Below are 23,810 nucleotides of genomic sequence, written 5' to 3'. Positions count from 1 at the left end.
TAAAGAGAAAAGAAAACACGTGAAATCTCCAAAAGTTACCACAGCAGAGAGAAGCACTTCCTTATGCCCTGTGGACAGAATGAAGCAGACCTGAAAGATGGCGTCTCTGCTACCATGATCCCCACCACTCATGAGGGACCAGCTGCACACTGGAATTCAGAATAGAGCATGGAAGGTGAGGGGCTTAGCAGTGCAGTCAGTGCCAGCCACAGAAGGCTGAGTCCAACAGCCTATTTCTGGATTTCAGCCACAGACAGGAGGCAACCACCAAAGACCCAGGTGATTTTTATGGGGAGGAGAAACCCCAACATGGTGGCCAGGGGGCACCTTATGTGACACCATAGTAACCCCCAAATCTCTGTCCAATTCAGGAAGGTCTTAAGAACTTGACAATCTCTCAGTTCTCTAGTGGCAGACTGAGCCAGAGATCCTGTTATTGTTACCACAGGAAAACCTGAGACACTCATATTTTCAGTCCAGGCCAGGATTCTTGGGGGAAAAAATGTTTCTCATGTCTCTAATTTCCACAGAATAATAAACCGTTTTGGTTTTGCTCAGTTCTCCTAGGCATGAGACTCCCCAGGGTTCAAATTCTCTAGGCATCTGGCTTTGGTCAGGTTATTTAAGCTTTCTGCATCTCAGTTTTTTTCATCCATAGAGCATGGATGAAGTAACTACTTTGTCCATAATGCAGATTAAATGAGATGTGTGTACAGTGCTTCCATCATGTAGTTGGTGGAACTGATGTCTCATTTTATACATGTTGCACTGGCTGTCAAATTGGATCCCTTGGTTTGACCAGCATCTCTGTGTAGATGACTTCTGTTGACATCTCCTAGTCCAAACCCAATCCTGAGTTCTAAGCTCATCTACCCAGCCATCTACATAGCCATCCAAGAGGTGGCAGCATGAGAGAAGGGTTAGGATTGCCTGAGTGCTTCCACCTCCAGTGTCATGTGCTACTGTGTAAGTTACTCTCTGTGTCTCTGCTTCCTATTCATTAGTTGGATTAACACAATAATACTTACCTCTGATATGTTAAGAAGATTAATGAGTTAATATATATAAAATGCTTAAAACATGCTTGGTCCATAGTAAGTAAAGTAAGTCCTCACTTAACATCGTCCACAGGTTCTATGACTTTAAGTGAAATGGTACAACAACACTAATTTTACCACAGGCTAATTGATATAAATAAGAGTTAAATTCCTAGGGCATCTCATCGACGTTATAATGAAACAACAGTGAATGAAAGGATGTTATTCAAGGATCTACTGCACTCAGTACATTTTAGATCTGTTTATCACCATTGAAATTCTAGTAGGCATCTCATTTTTAAAACATTGAAACAGAATTCTGGAAATCCTGCCATGCCCAATCTCTCTCATTCATTCATTCATTCGTTCAGTCAGTCAACAAATATTTATAGAGCACTGCTCGATGCCAGACTGGGCATATGGAAGTTAAGAAGACAGGTTTTCTGTCCTTACAAAGCTGACATTCTAGGGCAGAAGCACACAGTAAACAAGTGAATGTGTAGTAGAATCTCGGTCTTCCCCATTTCCTCAATAGCACCGCCAGCTAGGGTCTGCCACATGGCTCATTTCACACACAGCCTTTTCCCTTACGCTGCAGACACACTGTTCCTTGAGTCTTTCCTCTGTTCCTCAAATGCCCTGGGCATGTTCCAGACTGAACAGATTGCTCTTTTTGCCAGGGGAGCTCTTTCCCATTTTCTCATGGCTGGTTCTATATTGGCATCCAGGGCAAACTCCCAGTACCATTCATTAAGAAGGCCTTGTCTGGCCTGTCTAATGTTGCCCAGCACCCACCTCGGCGACTCACTGTTTATTTGCTGAGTATCCTATTTATTCTCTTTCTCACACCTGCTCACTCTGAAATCATTTATATTTTGCTTCTTTATTGTCTCCTTGCCATGAGAACGAAAGCTTCCTGAGGTCAGGGATCTTGTCTGCTTCATGTATCACTGTATCCCCCAACCCTGCACAGTGCTCGTTCTTGGCAAACACACAGCAATAGTTACACATACATGAATAAATGGTTCCCTGCAAGTGAAGCCTAGTCAGTATGTTCACTTAGTCCAGGTCCCATCTTAAAAGAGGGCCTCAAATTTAGACTTTACATGGTATAACATAAGCACTCATTGTGTGTGTCGAACGATTCTTGGTACGTTGAAGGACAGTTTTGAAATATTGCAAATTGTATAGTTTTGTTTGGGTATTTCCTCATTTTTAAATACAAGTGACCTCTAACCTTGCTTAATCTCTGAGAGGACCTGCTAGCTACATTGGTTATCTTCTTAAGTATTTGTGAACTCGCATTCTTCTCGAACTGCTGCAAACCTTAGCTCTGCTGCCTATTTTTTTGAGGAGGCAGAAATGTACCCCTTGTTAGTGGTTATTCCTGAACCATGTGTCCATATAATTATATAAACCAGATATCACACATTTAGGTTCAAATAATGAGGTTTGGTTCAACACACATGTTTAAATTTTTTTATCTGCCTGTAGTATTTTATTATATTTTAGCTATCCAATCATTTATTAAATCTCCTGAATATTTTGCTCTGTGATAGATATCATGCTCCTTGTTAGAAAGGTAAATGAGTTTAAAATTCAGTAGGAGAGATATGTGTGAGAAACACATTATAAAATAGCATGGTCGTCACAAATAGATAAATGAATATAATTATAAATAAACACAGAGGGTAACCAAATTTCTGCCTGTAGTGCCAGGGAAAGCTCCATTAGGGAGGTATAATTTGAACTGAGTCTTTAGCAGGAGTTTTCCCAGCAAAGAAGGGTGTGAGAAGGGTATGGATGGTAGTCATGAGGTATGACTTGTGGAAGAAACCAACAAGTCTGAGGAATGTGGCAGAGACGCAGCACATGATGCTGAGTGGAAATAGATGCCTGGAGAATGCCAGACGGGAGCTGAGGTCAAGGTCTTTGTTGCACAGAGTTTACATTTTGTATTCTGGAAAGCCAACAGAATATTACAAACATAGGAGTTATCTGATCAATTATTTTTTGAAAGATTTTTTTTTTTTTTTTACGATGATATGATAAAGGGATTGAACTATGCATGTTTGGAAGTCAGAAAAAAAACTATTGTCAGTGAATCTTGATTGAAACTCTTTTAATAATAGTTCAGGGGGAAAATACCAGGGTCATACAGTGTTAGAGTGAGTAGAATAGAGTGCCAAACATTAAGAACTCACAGGAGAATGGATACAAGTTGGTTGTTATCTATAAGTTAGAGGTTGCAAGTTTGGAAGGGTAGGTGACAATGAAGTTATTAACATCCAGAATAGAGAAAACAGAGTATGACTTAAGATACATGTAAGTACCACTTCATAGTGCAATCAGTTAGACACAAGATCTAGAAAGCAGAAGAGAGTAGGGGAAGTGATTTGTTATTCATGTAAATGGTATCCATAGCCTGGGGATGTGCTTCAGAAAAAGGAAAAAAGAAGGCAAATATAAATGGAGCAGGGCTAGGCTGGGCAGTGGAGGAGGAGCCATGTTCAAACTGTGTCATGATAAGCCCACGTTTTGCAGAAGTGAAAACTCTAAGTGCAGGGGGTCTGGGGGTGGGGATAAAGAAGCATACAGATGCAATGGAAGCACTAAGTAACCACCACCAGAGAAAGACTGAAGTGGACATAGCTAGAAAGGAACATGCAGAGAATAATAGAATCGTAGCCCTGGTGGATAAGTATAACGGAAATCCAGGGAGATGTATAAACTTCGAATTTTAATTTTTAGGGTCATTGAGAATGGTCTCTTTATAATCTTTGTCTTTTCTGTTGTCTAACAATTTTATTTTCTCTAGGCTTCCTTTCCTAGGTATCTTTATAATACTCTCACCCTCTCCCTAGTATTTAATAAATTAAATAGGTCATGGTTCCTTTCAATTAAAAGAGAATAGTCTGGCTGGTGAACACACAATGTGATATATAGATGATGTATTACAGAATTGTACACTTGAAACCTATGTAACTTTACTAACCATTGTCACTCCAATAAATTTCAATTCAAAAAACAAATAAAAGATAATAGTCTTTAAACTGCTTGTGGTGGAATAAATTGCTGGGAAAAAATCTTTGCATGGATCTTTAGCCATATGAGTTATGATAATTATAACTTTGTATTTATGGATCCAGAAATTCCAAAGGAAATAATCAGAGATGTGAAAAAGATTTGCATACTCGGATAGATGTTCATCAGTGTTGTTTTCATTAGCAAAATCTGGAAAACAACTCTATAACAATAGGATTAAATAATTTGACATGCATGTACAACGTGTGAAGGGAGTTTATGTAGTGATATAAAAGATATGGTATTAAGCAAAAGAAAAATGTTTCAAAACTGTAAGTATTGTATGATTCAATTAAAAATATTTATCTATCTCTAGAAGCAGGCTGGCAGGATATAAATCAAAATGTAAAACACATGGGTTAACCTCTGAAGTTGGAATATTTTCCTTATTTATATGTTATAAAATAATGAGTAGGAATCAAGTTTTTAATGAGAGAAAAAAGCAGTAAAATCATAAAGTAAAATGAATAAAGGAGAAAGTAGAGGAAATTGATAGAGTGGCTTAGAAAACACAAGAGGGGAGAGGATCTAGGTCACCTGATGAAAAATTATATTTCAGGTGTAGAGAAGAAATGCTTCCATTGTATCCTTCGTTTAAAACCAATCTGCATTCTCTCTCTCTCTCGCTCTCGCTCTTGCTCTCTCTCTCTTCAGTTTTTCTGTCTTTTCCAAAGAGCTGTAAATTCCCAGGGTGTAGAAGTATTTTGTATTTATAGTGCTCAGAGCAGCGCAGAAAATCAACAGGTATTTATTGGAAAAATGAATAACGAGAGGTTGCTCTAGGAGAAGTGAAGTGGTACTTTCTTTCCTGACAAGAGGGTAAGAGAAAAGGTTTCATCCTTAATTTCTTTATTCGAAGAGAAGGGATGGAAAGTGAGGGTGGATTTCAGTGGGGTCTCGACACTCCTGTGAGTGTGAGGAAAGGTCACCTGCTGAGAATGAGGGGACCCTGGTGGGAGGGAGACCGCAATGATGGTGACAAGTGTGTAGGGCAATCACTGAGGGTGGAGGCCTAGGATGTCAGTGACTTCCAGAGACGGAAAGAAATCCTACTCAGGAAGGTGGGTCTGTGTGACAGAGCGTGGTGCAATTTTGGCTTTGCCCTGACAAGACTATACCTGCACAGCTTGTATATTCTAGGGAGGCCTGTGCTACTATTACACAGTCTGTCCCAAGATGGAAAAATCCTGAACAATGCATGTTTGCTGGAAAGTGGCTAAGGGGGATGTATCTTAATGGAGTAATTGTTTCCTGTCACTCATTTTCATGTCTCCTTACTCGCTTGGTAAATTTCCCCTTTTGCACAGTTACGTTCTTCCCTTTCCTACCATTGGTATACACCTTTGTATGTTCAGTTACTTGGAATTTGGAGCCCTGTGGGTACACCCTCCTTTTTCAAAATATGATCACATTAATTGTGACAATTGATTTGTTTGTGAATGTGGCTGTATTGGTTCCCTAGGGCTTCTGTAACAAAGTGCCACAAACTGGGTGACTTAAAACAACTGATTTTTATTGCCTCATAATCTGGAGGCTAAAAGTATGAATCAAGGTATCAGCAGGACCATGGTTTCTTAAGCTCTGGATCGAATACTTCCTTGCCTCTTTCCAGCTTCTGGGGCTTTGCTGGTGATCTTTGGTATTTCTTGATTTATAGAAGCATCACCCCAATCTCAGCCTTCATCTTCACATGGCGTTCTCCTTGTGTGCATGTCTGTCTCTGGGTCGAAATTTCCTCTTTGCATAAGGACACCAGCCATGTTGGGTTAGCCCCCACTCTGATGACCACGTTTTAACTTGACTGCCTCTATAAAACCCCTCTCTCCAAATCAAGTCACATTTCGAGGTACCGGGGTTTAGGACTCCAATACATCATTTTTGTGGGGACATAATCCAATCCACAACACTGGCACTCAAGACCCATGAGTTGGCCCAAGTATGTTGGAGTTCCTCCTTGTCTTCATGCACAGGCTCTAAGGACCTAGCAGAACCCTCACCCTCTAACCTTAAGGGTGATATCCCAGGCACGAAAATCTTGAACTGTCCCCTGTTGTTGCTGGTCAGGAGATTCACAGTCACTTGGTTGGTGTCATGAATCCTGCCACCACAACACTACTGCATTTGTCTGAAATGAATCTTTAGTGCATGATTTGTCAGAGCACCAAAAGGCAAGAGCTGGAACCTTACAGCTCATGTAACAGGTTGTTGTCTGCTGTGTTTGCCACCAAATGCCTGCAAGCATGGCTGAGTTTTGCTGAATCATAATTCATTATGAATGACCTTCATAATGAAGGTGACCCCAAGACCTGATTTGTCTGCAGTCTTGGTTTATGCCTGTTGTCCAGGCGTGATTGCTAAAAGCTCTCCATGTCTAGTCCCTGAAGGAACCTGGTTTGGTAGCAAGGTTGGGAAGGCATCTCTAACCCCCTTCTACCTCTAAACCATTAGCAGAACATGATGTTTGTGGATTATCCAGTTGTCTTAGGTGGGGTTATAATAGGGTACCAGGAGGATTCTGGCAGATAGAACCCCAAAAGCAAGCGTACTGGCTCTGCAGCACAACTATCCTGTTTCCATGTTAGCTATGTAGTGAGAGGAGTTTCCAGTCTTAAAGGAAAACTCATGTTGAACAATGAGCAACTGAATTTTCAACGCTGCTTTAAAGGCTAGAGTATCTTTTTCCAAGTTTCAGAGCTTAGCAGCCTCAGTCTCCTCTTGCTGGAGACTCCTCATGGTGGGCTCCTCATGATGACCGATACCAGATAGATGTCATGTCTCTAGGCTTCAAACCAGATTCAGTACAATATAGAAAATGTTTGATGGTTCTGATTCCCATATTTGGTGATGCTGTTTATATCCATTACAGCAGCCTTAAGAGAAAATAATTACTTGAATCATCCTAAGTAGATTCTGTACAATGGTATTGAATCAAAATGGAAAGACTCAGGTATCTTTGGCCTACTTTCAGATTGCCCCAAACAAGTGTCATTTTAACCCAATGACTTATGAGGAAAGGAAGATGAAGATGCTCTCAGTCACCCTGCCCCTTAAGATATATTTTAACTAGGTTTATCCTAACTTCATCATAATACACAGTTACATAGTCTTTAACATTCCATGAAGTATACAACTATTCCATTTATTTTTCTGCTATGGAAATGTCAACATCATTTAGGTTGCTGATTGACATGCAGTAGACATCAAGTATATGCCAGATTGAATTTAAACCTGAGCTTCTCTGATTAACATTGAGGTTAAATGCTGGTATCTCTCAGTCGATTAACTAACCAACACCTGGTATGCATTGACCCTTGGGCTAATATAGGTTGCCTACTATTAGGCAGGTTAAAGATTACCTCATGTATTTCCTATGAACTGTCTTTTGGTATTTATATAAAATCTTCATGTGGATAACCTCTGAGATGTCCAGAGGCCTAGAATTATCTACCTACTGCTGCATAACAAATGACCACGCATTTAGCATTTAAAACAACACACATTTATTTTCTCACAGCTTCCAGGGGTCTGAAGTATGGACAAAGCTACTTGGGTCTCCATCTCCAGTTCTCATCAGGGTGAAAATCAAAGTGTCAGTTGAGCTTGTGATCTCATCTGAGGCCAGATCAAGGTCCTCATGCAAGTGCACTGGTTGGCAGAATGTGATTCTCTGTGGTTGTGGGACTGTGGTCCTCAGCTCCTGCCTGCCATTCTCTGCCACCTGTCCTTTCCACACGGGGGCAGTTTCCTTCTTCAAGGCCAGTAAGAGACTGTTAGCTGCTACTTTGAGTCTCTCTGACTTCCTCTGTCTCAGATGACTGTCCTCTCTTTTAAAGTGCTTACCTGACTAGGTCAGACACATTCAAAATAATCTCCATTTTGATTAATTTAAAGTCAACAGATTAGGGATCTTAATGATGTCTGCAAATCTCTTCTCTTTTACCATAAAACAGAATCTAGTGTCATTAAGGTGATATTTCATCATATTCACAGGTCTTGTTCATGGTCAAAGGGATCGGATTATATACAGTGTATACTCAAGGGGGCAGAAATCTTGGAGCCATCTTACAAGAAGGATGACATCCCATGTTCCTTTTAAGAGAGGCAAAACTATTGTACTCATCTGTAAAATGTACTTTATAACACCTTAACTCATGTGAGTGTTGTGACGATTAGGTGACATAAAGCATGCACTTATCAAAACAACTAACAACATAATCATGCTAAGATTTATTAAAAACAACAACAACAAAACCCAAAACACTGAACCTTCTGAGGGACTTAGTGTTGCTTCATGTTCCTGCTGCACCAACACTTAATGTATTTCAAGGTCATCATGGTGTTCTCTTCCCACTCTTCTTCCCAGGACTGCCCAGGTAGATGGTTACTTATATGGTGGATGAAAAGGTGCCACAGCATTCCCGCAGCCCACCGATAGCATTCCAGCCAGCATTGTTGTGGGTAAAATTCAAGCATTTAAGTTTTGAAGATGGAGTGGGGTCTCCAGAAATCATATTCCAAATATTTAACAACCAGTGAAGCACAAGAAATTTCTGACATAAAACAGGGAGGTCTGATATCTGGAGCTGGACCTAAAGACTCTTGAGAGGCCAGACATTCTTCAGTTACTGGAGGTGAAAGTGTTCCATGATCTAAGCGTGGGGTCTAGGGCTTATGAGCAGTTGCTATTTACCAATAAGTATGGAGATGTTTGAATGTTTTATCAATTGTTAGGCAACAGGAGCATACTAGCTATAGGCTGGCCCTGTTTGTAGTTTAAGAATATTTACCTCCCAGGAGAATTCCTAGGAGAGGTTGTCTCTTAAGCCATTGTCAGCAAGTGCTAGAGATTAAACTATCAGATCTTGGGGGAAAGGCTGTTTTATACAAATGCATTGATATGGTCCAGGTCTTAGTGGTGAGGCAGGGAGGAAAGCCTTTCAGAGAATCAAAAGGGGTTGTTCCAGAGTCCAGCTAGCTCTCATCCCCTGTGCCTTGTTCTTTTTCCAGGAATACGTCTACCGTCTGTTCTGTGCATCAGTTACACTGCCATAGAGCCCTGGTACTGCTGTTGCATGCACAAAACCATGGGAAAATGGCTTTATTAATTAGCATACCTGCCCAATGGAACTATTTGCTTCCATTCATAATTCATTGACACCCTTGCTAAATAAATATTAGGGTATTCACTCATTCCAAGCAATTATCTAAAAGAAGGTACTTCCATCACAAGAGTTCATAAACTAGGAGACTGGAGTATAAAAAATTCTAATTAAAGGAAGCCTACTTTTAATAGCATAAGCCCCCATTCTCATTCATATGCATTAAATACTTACCAGCACTGGAAATGAGATGCCAACTGAGATGATTCATTAGAATATAGCCACAAGCCCTCTCTCTTAGAGGGCAGGTAGTACAGTGGAACATTCGAAAGCTTTACTCACCCTTCCAACAATGAACAGTAGAAGCTATGAGCATCCACACTGAGACATGTTCATGCTCCTGTTCACACCAGGATCCGGGTAGAACAAGCCCAGAGCCCAGCAATAGTGCCTGTGGGACTCACCCTCTTGCCAGTGTTACAGATGAATTGAAGGAGGCCGTGACCCGCTCACATGGACATCCAGCAGACACACTGGCCTGCTTTCAACGTTCAGTGAAAGCCAGGCCAGGTTGGAAATCAGGACCCACATGTACTCCAGGATATCAGAGATCAGAGGGTCTCCACAGGAAATTGCCTCATTTCAGCTTTTAAAGCCTTGAAGGAAAACTTAACACCAGCACGTCCCTCTTCCATCTTTCTGTTTTTGAATGGCAAATCATTAGGGTTTTCTCTAGAGTCTGTGTCAGCCCCTAATTAAATAAATTATTCATGGAAACAAGCAGTTTCTTGCTGCACTTACCTTCCCGTGATTACAGCAGCCTTCTCAGTGCGGTTGGTGCCTTTTCTGGTATTGTAACAAAATCCTCTTGTTGACTCTGATGTAGACTTGGGCAACCATTCAAATGAGTTCTTTCTTTTGCCCAATCTCTTTCCCAGCTTTTACCCCTATAAGAAATAGCCTCCTTATCCTCAAAAGTATTATTGATACTGGTACTGAGTGATGCATGAATATTTATGCCACAGTCAGTACTGGAAATTGTTTTAAAAAAACTTCGCTTCTCACATAAATGTTGTCACTTCTGGCTCCACCCTTTGTTTGTTGATTGACACAACTCACATAATTAACTCCCGATGTCCTACAGGGCTGTGATGCCCTATTGCCTTCCATTTTATCTATTGCCTCACATTTTACCAAACATTGATGGTAATGGGGAAAATGAGAAATTAAGCATTCCATTTTCTTAAAAGTACAATAAAATATCAGTGCAGAATTTTATTTTTAAGATTTCACAGAATCATAAAACTAAAATCAAGTTAGCTTCTATTTTCTAAGCTGAGTCCAAAATCTTTTTGAGCATTTTGGAGCCAAATCTTTGAGTGCCATGGGATGATTATTACTTTAGAAGTTTGTAAAAATAAATATTGATAATCACTATTTTAAAAGGCAGAACCATTCTAGTGAAATTGTGTAAAGGGTTTTCAAAATAGAAGTTGACATGTAAGTACCAGGTAACTATCATTAGCAGTCTCCTATTGGCTCCATATTTGATGGTCTTTTTCTTTTTGTTTCCCCATCTTGAACAGTGAAATAAGATTATCTATCTGCCACCTGTTTATAATGATTAATGAAAAAATACTTGCTTGGAATTTGGAATTTTTTTGGCATAAGTTTCATTCTAACTGTTGAGCAGTCTTATGTATTTTACTTGTTTAAAAGAATGTAGAATTGAAACTATCACTTCTTGGAATTTTTCAACAATCACACCCTACAGTATATTGTCAGTCACAATTAGTATTAGTTTAGAAATTATTATTAAATCTTTTCTGATGTACTGCAGTGTAGAACAGCAGTGTTGCATGTCTATGTGACAAACCAGCAATTCTCCGTTGTAAACATGAAGTATTTATACAATTACTCTTCATTCTGAGAGCAGCTATCATATCCTCAGAAGGTTTTCTTCTATAAAAAATAGCAAATCAAGCCTGTGTGAAGGTCTATGTCAGTTATCAGAATTTCAAATGGCATCTTCCAAAGAAAGAAATGTGATATTCATAGTATGAATTTTTTTCAGAAATGTATATTTTTGAGAAAACTTGTCTTTTAGATTTCGAAAGGTGGCTTATTGCTTTGTGGTGAGTCATTACAAAGTGTCAATTGCCTGCAAAGTATGATTCAAAGCAATGCAAGCAAAATAAAATAATTATAATGATAACATCTTGAACTTATATAATATTTATTCTGAGTATAAATATATGACTACATTGAGTCATATAATCTCATTTAGTTGTAAAACCTCTGAAAGTTAGTGGGTTGTTGTGTTCCAAAAGGCAGTAATACAGAGAAATGTCATGTAATTCACAAGTTGGCAGTAAGTTGAAGGTAGATTGACACTTCTTATCTCTTGTAAAATCATTTTCCATCAATAATTGTTTATAAAATATTGGTTTGGAAAAAAGTCACAGGTTTCTATGAAGTTGCCTTTCTTCTTTCTCTTCTTTCTTCCCTTCATTTTTTTCCTGTCTTCCACAAACATTCATCACAGTCATTTATTTCTTTAACAAGTATTTGTTGAGTTCCTACTGCATGTTGTACACTATACTAGGTGCTGAGGATATGGCAATAAGTCAAAGAAGAGAAATGCCTACATCATTGAGTTGGTATTGTAGTGGGTGTAGTTAGAAGAAAGAATTCTTTCCTCTTGCATATATGCAAATATGTAAACATACATATATGTATATATGTATATGTGTATGTGTATATATGTTTAGAGTATATTAGATGTTAACTATTGAAAAAATAATAAGCAGGAAAGAGGCTAGGCGGGTCAAAGGTGGGAATAATTAATAGTGTTATAACTTTAAAATGGGATATTCGTGAATGGACTCACTAAGACAATGTAGCCAGGCACTGAGCTAAGCATAGCGATAAAGACAGAAAGTTACACAGCTCTTCATTGTGGAGGAGGACGTGATGCCATGTGGAAGACATGCAAGAGGAAATGATTGGTGCACTAATAGACGCATGTGCCAGACTATGGATTCACTCTCTGAAAACCATTTCAACCCTTTCTTTCCTTTTTACCTTCCTCTCCTGGAATGTCTGGGAAGGTAAAATCCTCAATATTTCAGCCTTCCTTGCAGGCTGGGTTAGTCACATGGCCCAGTTCTGGCTAGCAAGAGGCAAGCGAAAGTTCCTGGAGAAGACATCCCTTTCTGAAGAAGAGAGCAAGTCTTGCAGGAGAATATCCATCACCTTTTCCCCTCCTGCTCCCTGGAGTGTTGATGTAATGCCTGGAAGTTTCACAGGCCAACTTATGATCCTAAATATGAAAACTGAGACACTGGGAGAAGGAAGAGGAAAAATGCTGTGTCATGATGACACCATGTATATGTACTTGCCCTGGACCAAAGATTCCATACTCCTTTGATGGGAGAAAGACAGACTTTTTATTAGTAAAGAATGATGTTGACTTCAAGAGTAGCAAGTTTTATTAACAATGGCCCAAACAAATAGGAATCTGTGCTACTGCAGAAGCCTTAAGAGGGATTGGAGCAGTTCGAGTGGGGTATCAGGAGAAGGTATAGTCTTCCCAGAGAGGGTCATCTGAAGGTTAGGTCCTGAAAATCAGAAGAGACTTTTCTAGGTGGAGGACAAGGGAACATGGCAGGAAATGTTTCCATCATGAAACCGATGTCCCCAATGGCTTTGCTCTGACAGGAGGCACTTCTCCAAAGAAGGTGACCTTTACTGGGGAGCCCAAAGTTCTTTTGTTTATGTAGGTTATAATTATGAATATTTATAATAATAGATTTTAAGATAGAAAAATTGTTAACATATTCACTCACTAGTTCTTTAAAGAGTAACAATAATGAAACACTATATGCAAAGATAAACAACATACATATACGGATGAAAACAACCATATTTTCCAACACATAAAAATATGAGATGCATGACATTGAAGCCATTTTGCAAACCTCTTTAATGTATGGCTTAATAAAAGACAGCTGGATTATCATATCTGCTTTTGTATTCAGTCTATTGTGATCTATTGTCTTGGCTTAAGTATAGGGGGAAAAAGATCTGGTCTCACACAGATATGAGGTTTAAGAAGGGAAGAGTACTACAATAGCTTTTCCAGATAATTCTGGATGTTGTGTGACACTTCAGCAAAACTCAGCAGAAGTGTTCTTGGAAAGGTCAGGTAAAACGGTACTGAGATGGTAGCGTTGCACTCTCCACGTGCTCTTACTATAAAAGCCATTGGTTTAGCTTGTGCTTGGTTGGATATTTTACTGGTGCATAAACATTCATACGTGACATTTTTTTAAAAAATCACGTTTGTTATTATCATCACTGATCTAATCAGAAGACTCTTTAAGTGTTGGAAAACTGTTAAGCTCATAACGGCAAACACCAGGTGCCCAAAGTTCTAAGTTTTGCTCTAAATTCAATGTTTGGCAACGTCGTGGGGACAGAGTCCCAGAGAGCAGTTTCCAGGCTCTCGGCCTCACGTGGAAAGGTGCTGGCTCAGGTAGTGGATGGCCATCGGCTGTGACTGGTTGGCCATCAGTTGTAACCAGTTAGCCATTGGCCACTGATATAACTGCCATGGCTACGCTGGTTGGTTGCTTGGTTCTCAGGCAGAGAAGTGGCCGGCGGATTGCACATCATGTGGATCCTACTTGCTGTGTCTCGCCCGGCTGCCAGCGAGACGGGTGTGGGAAGACCCCCTGTTGGGTACTGGCGGATGTTTGCTCACTGTGTTTCCAATGCAGCCGCCAGTGAGAATATAGTGGTATGACTCCCCTATCTATGGCTTTGTTGGTGTTCCTTTTTGGCCTCACCATGTCCTGCATTTTTGTGTGGGAAGCAGGACCAGAGTCCCTGCATGACAAACATATACTGTCAAATTTGTGTGCGTGTGTGTGTGTGTGTGTGTGTGTGTGTGTGTGTGATGATAGACTCACTTAATTCATTTTGGAGAAAATATCTGCTAGATACCAGGTCTAAATTGCAATAGTTTGTCTATCAGTTGTTCTTTCAAGTAACAACATTGTTCCATGGGGAAAAAAAGCTGCGAGTTTAGCTCACAACTCAATATCATTAGTACTTTTCTTTCACAAAACCATCTTATTTTGATTTGCAGCAAAAGTGCTTCATGCATACGTTCCATTTCATCACACAGAATAATGAAAATTACCTACTAACAGTCAGGTTTAATAAAAACTTTTTTATTATGTAATCAAGAACATATTGAAGTAAAATAACCATTTTAAAAAATTAGCATGCCTGTGATGACAAAAAAAAAAAAATATTGACTACTAATACAGTTTGGTGCCACTATCTTGTAAGGAATCAGCAATACCATTCGTGTTTGCTTTTATATCAAGAGGGCAAATGTTAACACAATATAAAAGGCAAATAACATTTTAGTATTTTACAAGAGTAGTTGACCTTGCAGCCTGAAAAGGTCTCAGAGATTCCCAGGGTCCTACAACTATTCTTTGAGAAGTGCTGCTGTAGAACTGTGGTTCTTAAACATTAGTGTGCATCAAAATCGCCTGCAGCACTTGTTGAAATGCAGATTGCTGGGCCTCACCATAAGAATTTCTAACTCAGTAGATCTGCAGTGACCAGAAGAATTTGCATTTCTCACAAGTTCCCAGGTGCTACTGCCGTTGCTGATCTGGAGACCACAATTTGAAAACCACTGCTACAAGAGAGGGTAAATCCAGTTCTTTAATATGCAAGCTATTTCTCATTTGGAAGTTAAGACCCATACCTGTGCAGTTATAAGTATGTTCTACATCCTTGTGCCATCTAGTATTGCATTTTGCACAAAATTGACATTTCCACCAATAATATGGCAATCAAAATAATCTGAGTAGTATTATTGCTGTTGAAATATTTTTTCAGGCTGGCACCTTGGAAGAAGATAGGATATTATAAATGTACCATGGACATGTTATGAGGACACCTGATGCACTTCTAATCAAGGTTCTCATGAGGTAAGATTGCATACGTTGTTTCAAGAACAGTGGAGCTTTTGCTCTCTGTTTCCTGAAATGTTTCTGGAACCAGCAATGAGGCAACTGCGTGGTTATGATCCATAAAAAAATTGCCTTTGTGGACAAGCTATTTTTGTGCAAAGCCCACATCTCTCTCAATGTCCTTAGCTTCCAGTGAAAATGAATGAAGTTGTGATCTTATTTTGCCCGTCAAGGAAACCACACTGAAACAAAGAAGGGCTGCTAATCAGTTTCAGAACTGGTCTTCAAGGTTACTGTGTCTAAGTAACTTTAAGGTCACTTCAAGTTAAAAAAAAAAAAAAAAAAACAAGTTTGATGGATGAGGAATGGTAAGGTAGACAAGCTCTCATTTCAAATATCAAAATAACTCAAAATGTCCACACTTTAATTACTTTTGTCAAACTATATATTTTAGATTCATTGAGTTCAGGAAAGGATGGTTAAATATCACGAAAAATTGAAACTGTATTTATATTTTGGCAATGATGAAGTAACATTGCATTTCTTAGTACTCTGCTTTTAGCTGGTTTTTCAAAATTTATTGGCATGATATCCCAGTCAGCCCCAATGTCAATCAAATTTATTAAATATTTATTTTCTGCTAAGGAAAACAACATGAAAGTGAGATATAGTAATAATCAAATGTGTGAATGAATATTGAAAGAAGCAATTTTTAAGTGTCTAATATTAAATATGTCACTTTTATTTCACTTATAAACAATATTTCTAGATATTTAACATGTTTTCTTTTCTCATAGATACAATTTATATCAGAATAATACAAATATACATTTTTTTTTTTACCCATTGTGGTTAAGTTTTAAGACATTCATTACACATTTTTGAATTACAGAAAGATTTAAATATAAAACTTAGTATGCCATCAAAGAAAAAGGAGGATGTAATCCTGGTAAGCGAAGAGGCTAAATCACACATTTTGCTGTAGTGGGTGAATAATTCTTAGGGAAGAATGATGTTCAAGGTCTTAGAACCAATGAAGGTTTTATTTATCTAAAATTATCGTCACCAGCATTCATCTCTTATAAGTTTTTTCAGTGTAAATTAATTCTCCAAACCTATAACTTCTAAGGATACTGACAAAAATCAACCTTTTAGACATGTAATCTGAGAACCCAACCCTTTCGCATGATGACGTCACCAAATCTTTAACAACCAGTGAAGTCCTAAAATGACTGTCCTCTTTGTCCTAACTTTACCAGTACTTAAATTTTTGCTGTGAAGCCATTATTACCAACACCTAACGACATCTCTGCACCATATGATTTCTGGAATAAAGTTGAATGTGCCTACTAACCTGGGATTTGAATGTCATTTGTGCCCCTATGCTTCTTAGGGTGGGACTTGCAGTTTTGCCCCATTTCCTAGAAACCTATGTCATTGCAAAGATAGGTAAGTCTTCTCTGTAGTCCCATTGCATGGACGGCTGAGAAAAACGTGCGGCTGGGAAGGTAATCCCATGAAGTGTGACACGGCCAGCTCCCCACTCATGCAGCCTCTGGACAAGTCTCCTGAAGGAGCTCTTTGGTCTCACAGCCCCCATGAGGCGCTGTGCTGTCATCTTTCCTGGGCAGGTCATGGTGATCGGTAACCCTGAGCAGTTTGGCCCCTACAGATCTACAGGATCAATGGCTAAGTATGTTGCTTCCACTACAGTGGCAGAGATAGCTGTTTTGTTGCACTCCAGCAAGCCACTGTTTACAACCCACCAACTGTGCGCTCTTGATGCTTCTTTTGGAGTTAACACAGTGTGAGGTAGGTATTATGTCAGGTTAAGGTAAACTCACTGCTCGTAAATCATGGAGTTGTGGCTTTTAAGACCTAGTAGGAACCTTAGCGATTATCTGAAGGAAGGACAAAGAGGTTTCAACTCCCAGGCCATTTCCAAATGATTGATAACAGCCTCCAGCCCAGTAGTTGATGGTCTATGTTAAGAAAATTCTGAAGCTCTGTCTAGACTCAGTGGTAGAAAATGCCCTGTTAATTCATTGTGTCAGTCATGTGTGTAAAAGGCACTTCTTGAAATATCTTCCCAATGTAGATCATTTCTAATCTTATTCAAGTCCCTCACTTAACTATTGGGGAAATTGAGATTTAAAGGGAAGAACTGTCTGTATTCTCATTTATCTCTCCACAATGAGTCATCCTGGGAAGAGAAAAGTATCATTGATGTCCTAACCTTGGGGACAGCTGATCTTTCATTATGCTCTTCACTATAAAGAATAATAATAATAATAAACAATCATTCCTTACAGGGATTTCTGTTATATCTGAAAGTCCAATGTCCCTGGTTTAGATATGCTGTTGTTATAAAGACCTTGAGCTGCAGCCTGGACCTGAGTCTTAGTGAATATTTAGAAGAAAGATTTTATGTCTAATAAATTGCCCTAATGTTTAATTCTGGTCCTACAGATTACTAAAATTACACTGGCAAGAGATAATGTGTGATGAGGAAATTAGGGAGAAGTTTGGAAAAATTTTGGTGGTGTTTGGAAGTTAAGTATTTGGTGAAGGGCTTTGAATGCCTTGGAGGATTTTAGAATCACTTATATAGAGTAGGGTTTCTCAATCTTTGCAATATTGACATTTTGGACTGGATAATTCTTTATAACGGGAGGTTGTCCTGAATATTGTAGATTGTTTAGCAGCATTCCTGGACTCTATTCACTGGATGCAAGAAGCACCCTCTGCCCAAGCTGTCAAAACCAAAAATGTATTCTGACATTGCTACATGTCCCTTGGGGGACAAAAGCATCTCAAGTGTGAGTACCACTGATCTAACTACATCAGTTGTTAGAAGCTTCTGGGAATTATTAAGAAAGAAAATGCATCATGAGAGCTTTAAGGAAGATTAATTGATCATTGTAGCACAATGGATTCTTTATTTAAACTTTATACCCTACCTATTTATATAATATTTTAGAGTCTTTTAAGTGGATGGTTTAAAAGGAATTTAGTGGAGGAAGAAACGTCTTTTAGGAAGCCATTTTATTTATTTATTTTTCATTCAAAAAATATTTATTGACCAAGCAACATGCAGCAGACACTGGGAATAGTAGGGTGATCAGAGGTATGGTGCCTGAACATAGAGAGCTTTATTGTCTACAGGGGCAGACAATCGAACAGGTAATTGCAATGGAGCAGTGATTCTTAAGAGTTAGCAGAATCTGATTTACTTGGAGGGCTTGGTCCTTCAGATAGTTGGGTCCCTCTTTCAGAGCTATTGATTCAGTAGGTCTGGGGTAAGGCCAGAGAATTTGCCATCTGACGATTCCCAGGTGACTTGAATCCAAGGAACTACACTTTGAGAATGATGATAATAGAGTGTGCTGTGATGAGGCCCTGGCCAGTTGCAATGGGAACTCACCTGTAAGACAGTGAAAGATTTGTGGAGTTTAGCTAGATGAATCGGGGGATGGAAACCTTGAGGCCAAAGGCGGGTGGTCCCAAGCATAGGCCTAAAAGTGAGAGCCAACAAGGCACATCAAAAGTTAAGTTATTGAATAGAAAGCTGTTACTAAAGCTTGTGACATTGGGTCAGTGTTAGTCATAGCATGGACTTTCAGCTCAGCAAATATAAAGCTGTGTTTTATGGCCATGAAAACACACACAGAAATAGTAGGAAGAAACCTTTGTGATAATATTGATCACACTAAATTTATTGGATACCTTTCCAACTGGACTGAGCATGGACGTTAGGTTAGGTTTCTTTCTTTATGCCACCCCCCAGGTCAATGCCTGGCAAGGGAAGGCATCCATCCTCTTGCCTGGACAGCACTAGAGGCCTATTGATCACAGTTTTTTCTTTACACTTTTGTTTTCTAGTCTTTATACCCAAAGTTTTATATTTGGGTTGCAACTCTGCAAATACTAGCATAGTCATGATTTCCTAAAAATATATTGATACATACCTCTTCCCATCATTTCCACTTTTTCATTGTCATAGGAATCTTGTCCATGGGGTTTTATAAATTGAAAAGGATACCAGAAAAGCATAGCTATATTGAGCTAACTCTTAGATATATTAACTTTTCAACATGGAGTCTTTAGAAGTGACTTCAGTGGTCATCTTGCCCAATATCTTTCATATGACAGCTGACAAGTAGCTTAATAAGGTTCAATAATTTCACTCAGAGCACACGATTAGGTACGGGAAGACCTGGGATATGAGTCCAGGTCTTCTTAAGCCCCATAAAGAGTTCTTATATCTCTTAGTCAATTTGTCATGTCAGTCATGTCAGGCAATAAAACTGTGTATAATTTGATGATATGTTAATTACTACTGGAAACTAACGCCTAAAATAATTCTGCAGTTTCTAAATAGGGTTGGCTCTGCTCTAAAAGGAGTTATCCTCTCCTCCACTCCGTTCAAGCCCCTTATATATGCACTAAGATATGTATATGTAGGTAAGAAGGGATGTCCCGTTGTCCCTGGAGAAGACAAATCACAGCCTCCATGCTCTGAAATGTCTGCTTCCTGGGGAACAGAAAGGATGCTTTAAAGATGGTGGAATTTAGTATTCTGTTCCTACCTTAGACACAGTCTTCATCAACCTCATTCTTATTAGAATGTAGAGCTTCTGATAGCTCTCTTAGATTGTTCTTCATTCTAAATACTTATAACTGCCTTGAAATTCTCAAAAGGTTAATTTTGTAATATTTTGGTTGTGAAAGTGTTCTTTTAAATGATTGCCGTTAAGAGTATCTCATGCTGTCATGATAGTAATAGCACTTTGTACTTATCAAGAGTTTTTCCTCACCAGAGATCATGGTATTTTCCAATGCGCCCTTCAGGACCCACAGAACCACCCCAGCTGAACTCAAATTTCAGCTGATGTGTCTGAAAGCTAATCCTTCTTCCATAATCACCATAACCACTCTTTGTCCCTTCATTTTCTTAATTTGAAAGTGAAGCATTTCTGTTAAATCTATCATGGCATTTTTTTCTGTGAACATTAAAATCTTGTACTTTTGGAAATTGGGAAGGTTGCTTTGTAACATTCGTATAACGTCATATGTTCTGTTTTTGAAATTCAATAATTGAAATATTTCCCCTTGCATCTTTGATGATTTTGTTCTCCTGAAGCCTTATGTGAGTTTCTTAAATTGCACTTACTTTAGATGAATCTGATAAAAAATGCTCTATCCGTGTGTTGTAAAACAATGTGGTTTCAAATAGTGGAAAAGGCGTGGAGAGGACAAAGTGCTTTTCCAGCTCTTTGCTTCATGAAACAGTCTGAAGGGGCTATCTAAAGGGCACAGCCTTGAATGGTTAGGTTATCACAACGAAAACCTCAGCCCGGAGGAACCTACTTCAGCAAAGAGACCCCTTAGTGCCTGTGTGTAGATGATAAAAAAGAACAAAAGCTCCAGCCCATTCAAAGAGGAAGCATTCACCAACCACGCTTCATTGTGAAAGCAAAGTTTAGAATGTGCTTAAAGCACAACAGAATTGAGGATAAAATTTACCCAGTGTTATTATCAACTTAGAAAAAAAAAATCACTCCCAATTGGGAGAGACTGATTTTGAGAGTCGATGCATCAAGGTAATTAGTGCACACATCACAATCATGAAGGCTCTCTGCCCTGTCTTGATCATGGATACAAATACAGATATGGATAAGGGATAACTGGTGTGTGTCTTTGAATAAGGAGCACGTTTTTATTCCTTGGCTATATCCTTTTTATTAATAAAATAAATTGTAAGGTGACCAAAGACAGAATAATATTCACTAATAATAAATCCTGCTCAGAAAATACATTCTGATGAGTATTATGAGCTTCTAGAATTCTACTGTTCCAAGCATGCAATAAAGGAGATAAGAAGAAATCTTTATTGTTCACCCTTGTGGGTAGACATTTGACTAGCTCTTTGCCAAGTTAACATAAATCATAAAACCTTTTGATCTTCTCTCCATAAGATAGAAAGAAAATGAATTTCAAATATTTATGTAGAGTCTAATGTCCCAGGTAGAATGGTTGTAAAATATGGAGACCTACATAATAACTAGCAAAATGCTGGGAATGTTTTGAATAGAAAGGCTTGTTACCTAGCTCAGCATTGTCCAATTTCTACAAGGAATAAAATTCATGCTGGCAAAGTGGCTTGCATATATTAACAGTTTTTTGTTTGTTGTTTTGTTTTGTTTTTTACTCATGGGGAGTTAACCTGTCCTTGATATTTATTATTAATTTAGTTAATAATTACAATGAAAGATTTTTATAACGTTTCCTTCTGTTTTTGTAATGATCAGATTTTCATTATTAACAGGTCCTTTTAAGTACTGTTTATTATGAGATTATAGGCAGGAGTCAGCCTGTTGCTAGGCATTAAGTCTTCCCTCAATGCTACTTACTGTCTGGATACAGAGTACTACATTTGAGGAAAAAATAAAATTGTTTCTGTCTTGTTCCCACGTATAAATCTTCAAAATAGAAAAAATTTTATTTTATTTTTTTTTGTGGTAGGGAAAAATGTTGAGAAAATAGATGATACACGGAATTGAAATATAAGAAAATAAGCAAGTGTCACTTGTTTGCTTGTTATTAAAAAAAAAATTTACACTACAAAAGCATTCTGCTTAGTGTTAAACACTTCAGTGCACTCACCCAAGAACACCTACTTCTCCTCTTTTATTCTTAAAGCTCTCCTGATGCCTTTAGATTGTTCCCACTTTGGATGCTCTATGTAGCTGAGAGTAAATTGAACTGAAATGGAATTCTTAGTAGGCATAATTTTCTCCACCTTATAAAGAAGAATTTTAGGCTAGAATCTGATGAGCTGATCTCACTGCTCCTGCAACAGTTAGATAAGCTTCGAACTGATTCTCTCATCTATTGCTAGAATAGATGCAGCTAACTGGAGAAAATCAAGCCTTAGTCTATATTAAATGCTCTTAACCCGCTTGCACATATTTCTGTTTTCTTTAGGTCAAAGTCCGATTTATAAAAAAAACATCGTTTTCAAGCTCTTATTCTACTAATCATTAGGAAATTCTGACTGCAATCCTTGTTTAAAGTCCTGTCATTGACCCAAATGTCTGTCATGAGTTATTTTTGGCTCACATTCCTGGACTTTTATGTGACTGTATTGATAAGTATAAAATACTTATCAGGGGATCTGTGATGCTTATGGAAGCAGGGACACAGCTCCTGGAGCCATCTCACTTTGGTAGTTGAGCAATGCAAAGACTGCTTGCTCTGACATCCTGGCATTCTGATTAGAATACATCTAATCCCCTGTAAACTCAGAAATCCAGCTGGGCTGGGGCTCTTCCAGGTCATATATGCTTCTAGCAAGGGCCTATCATATTGGTCACGTTTCTAGTATCAGTCATCTTATATAGAATGGGTTGGGGAAAAGGTAGAAATGATATTGAAAGCCTCAGCACAAATATGATGAAGTTGTGGTGAGGCAATTCGCCAACATAATGCTTGAGACAGAGGCGACAAATAAATGCTTGCTGAAAGGAATTGCATTGCCATTTTGGAGTGTCGCTTACCTTGCAACCTCACGCGTCTCATAGGGCAGGGTTCTGTTATTTGACCCCATTTTTTTTCCTTCTTCTGTGTGTTGTCATGAAATGAATCAAACAAAGTATTAGTTTTTGTTCACCATACTCAATAACAACAAAAAGATCAGTCAATCAATCAATCAATTAATCATCAATCAATTCTACCTCATGGAAAATGGTCTATGACTTATCTCAGCATAAATTCCCAGAAAAACTAAATTTGAGTGAAGAAAGGTAGAGAACTTCCACTAGATTATTTTATAGGCTTTTGCTCTTTTTTCCCTATTGGGCTCAGTGCATGTTTATTATTAATTCCACCCTGTTTATTTAAGGCCAAAGTCATGTGGAATATTTATTTCACTTTCACTGCAGTACATTTAATTTTTATGTTTAATTAACAAGATGGCAATAAGACTGAAACTGTATCTTTGTAGCCAGGCTGAGACTGACTGTGTCTGAGATAGTTACAGTTTTGTGTTGTGTCAGCCAAATGAAATATGATGTCTAACAAAATCATCCTTATGATACATGACAGAGTTGCCACCTCACATTTCATCGTCACTAAAATATGATTAATATTATATTCTTCATCATTAAAATAAAACTCTGAACAAATCTCCTTCACTATACAGCTAGTACCTTCACCTTATTAATGATCTTTTATGGCTGAGAAGAATGACTGCTAATAACCACTTTATGCAGATTATAATACAGTAATAAATAATTATCTTCTAAAGCTATGCACATGGTAATTTCCTCCCCATTTGAAATTATATGAGGATAAATGTAAGAATACACAGAGACAGGATTTCCAGTACTTAACATGTAGACAATTGGATGATCCTATCAAATGAAGTACCTATGCTATTTCAATGCCACAAAGTCTGCAGAGCCTTTTACTACCTAATTCAGACTATCTTTGAGTGTCACACAACCCACCTTTCTTCCCCACATCCATGGGGCTGTTTCTAAAATGTCTTTGCTCAGCCACATTGCTTCCTATTTCCAAAACATTTTAGCCCT

The 23,810-nt window shown here is 38.5% G+C and overlaps 1 long non-coding RNA gene across 1 annotated transcript in view; it reads left to right on the top strand.

Annotated features, from left to right (window-relative positions):
• LOC141571021 (uncharacterized) overlaps positions 1-23,810 on the top strand; it is a 264,504-nt gene that overhangs the window by 200,338 nt on the left and 40,356 nt on the right. Inside the window, exon 2 of the long non-coding RNA XR_012495489.1 lies at positions 15,143-15,234. This is a non-coding gene — a long non-coding RNA (uncharacterized LOC141571021). The remainder of the gene's footprint in view (positions 1-15,142; positions 15,235-23,810) is intronic.

Source organism: Rhinolophus sinicus, chromosome 16, assembly GCF_057876585.1.
Source record: "Rhinolophus sinicus isolate RSI-liver-muscle chromosome 16, RSI-T2T, whole genome shotgun sequence".
Taxonomy (NCBI): Eukaryota; Metazoa; Chordata; class Mammalia; order Chiroptera; family Rhinolophidae; genus Rhinolophus; species Rhinolophus sinicus.
Note: the sequence above shows the minus strand (reverse complement) of the source record. Positions and strands in the feature narration are given on the sequence as shown.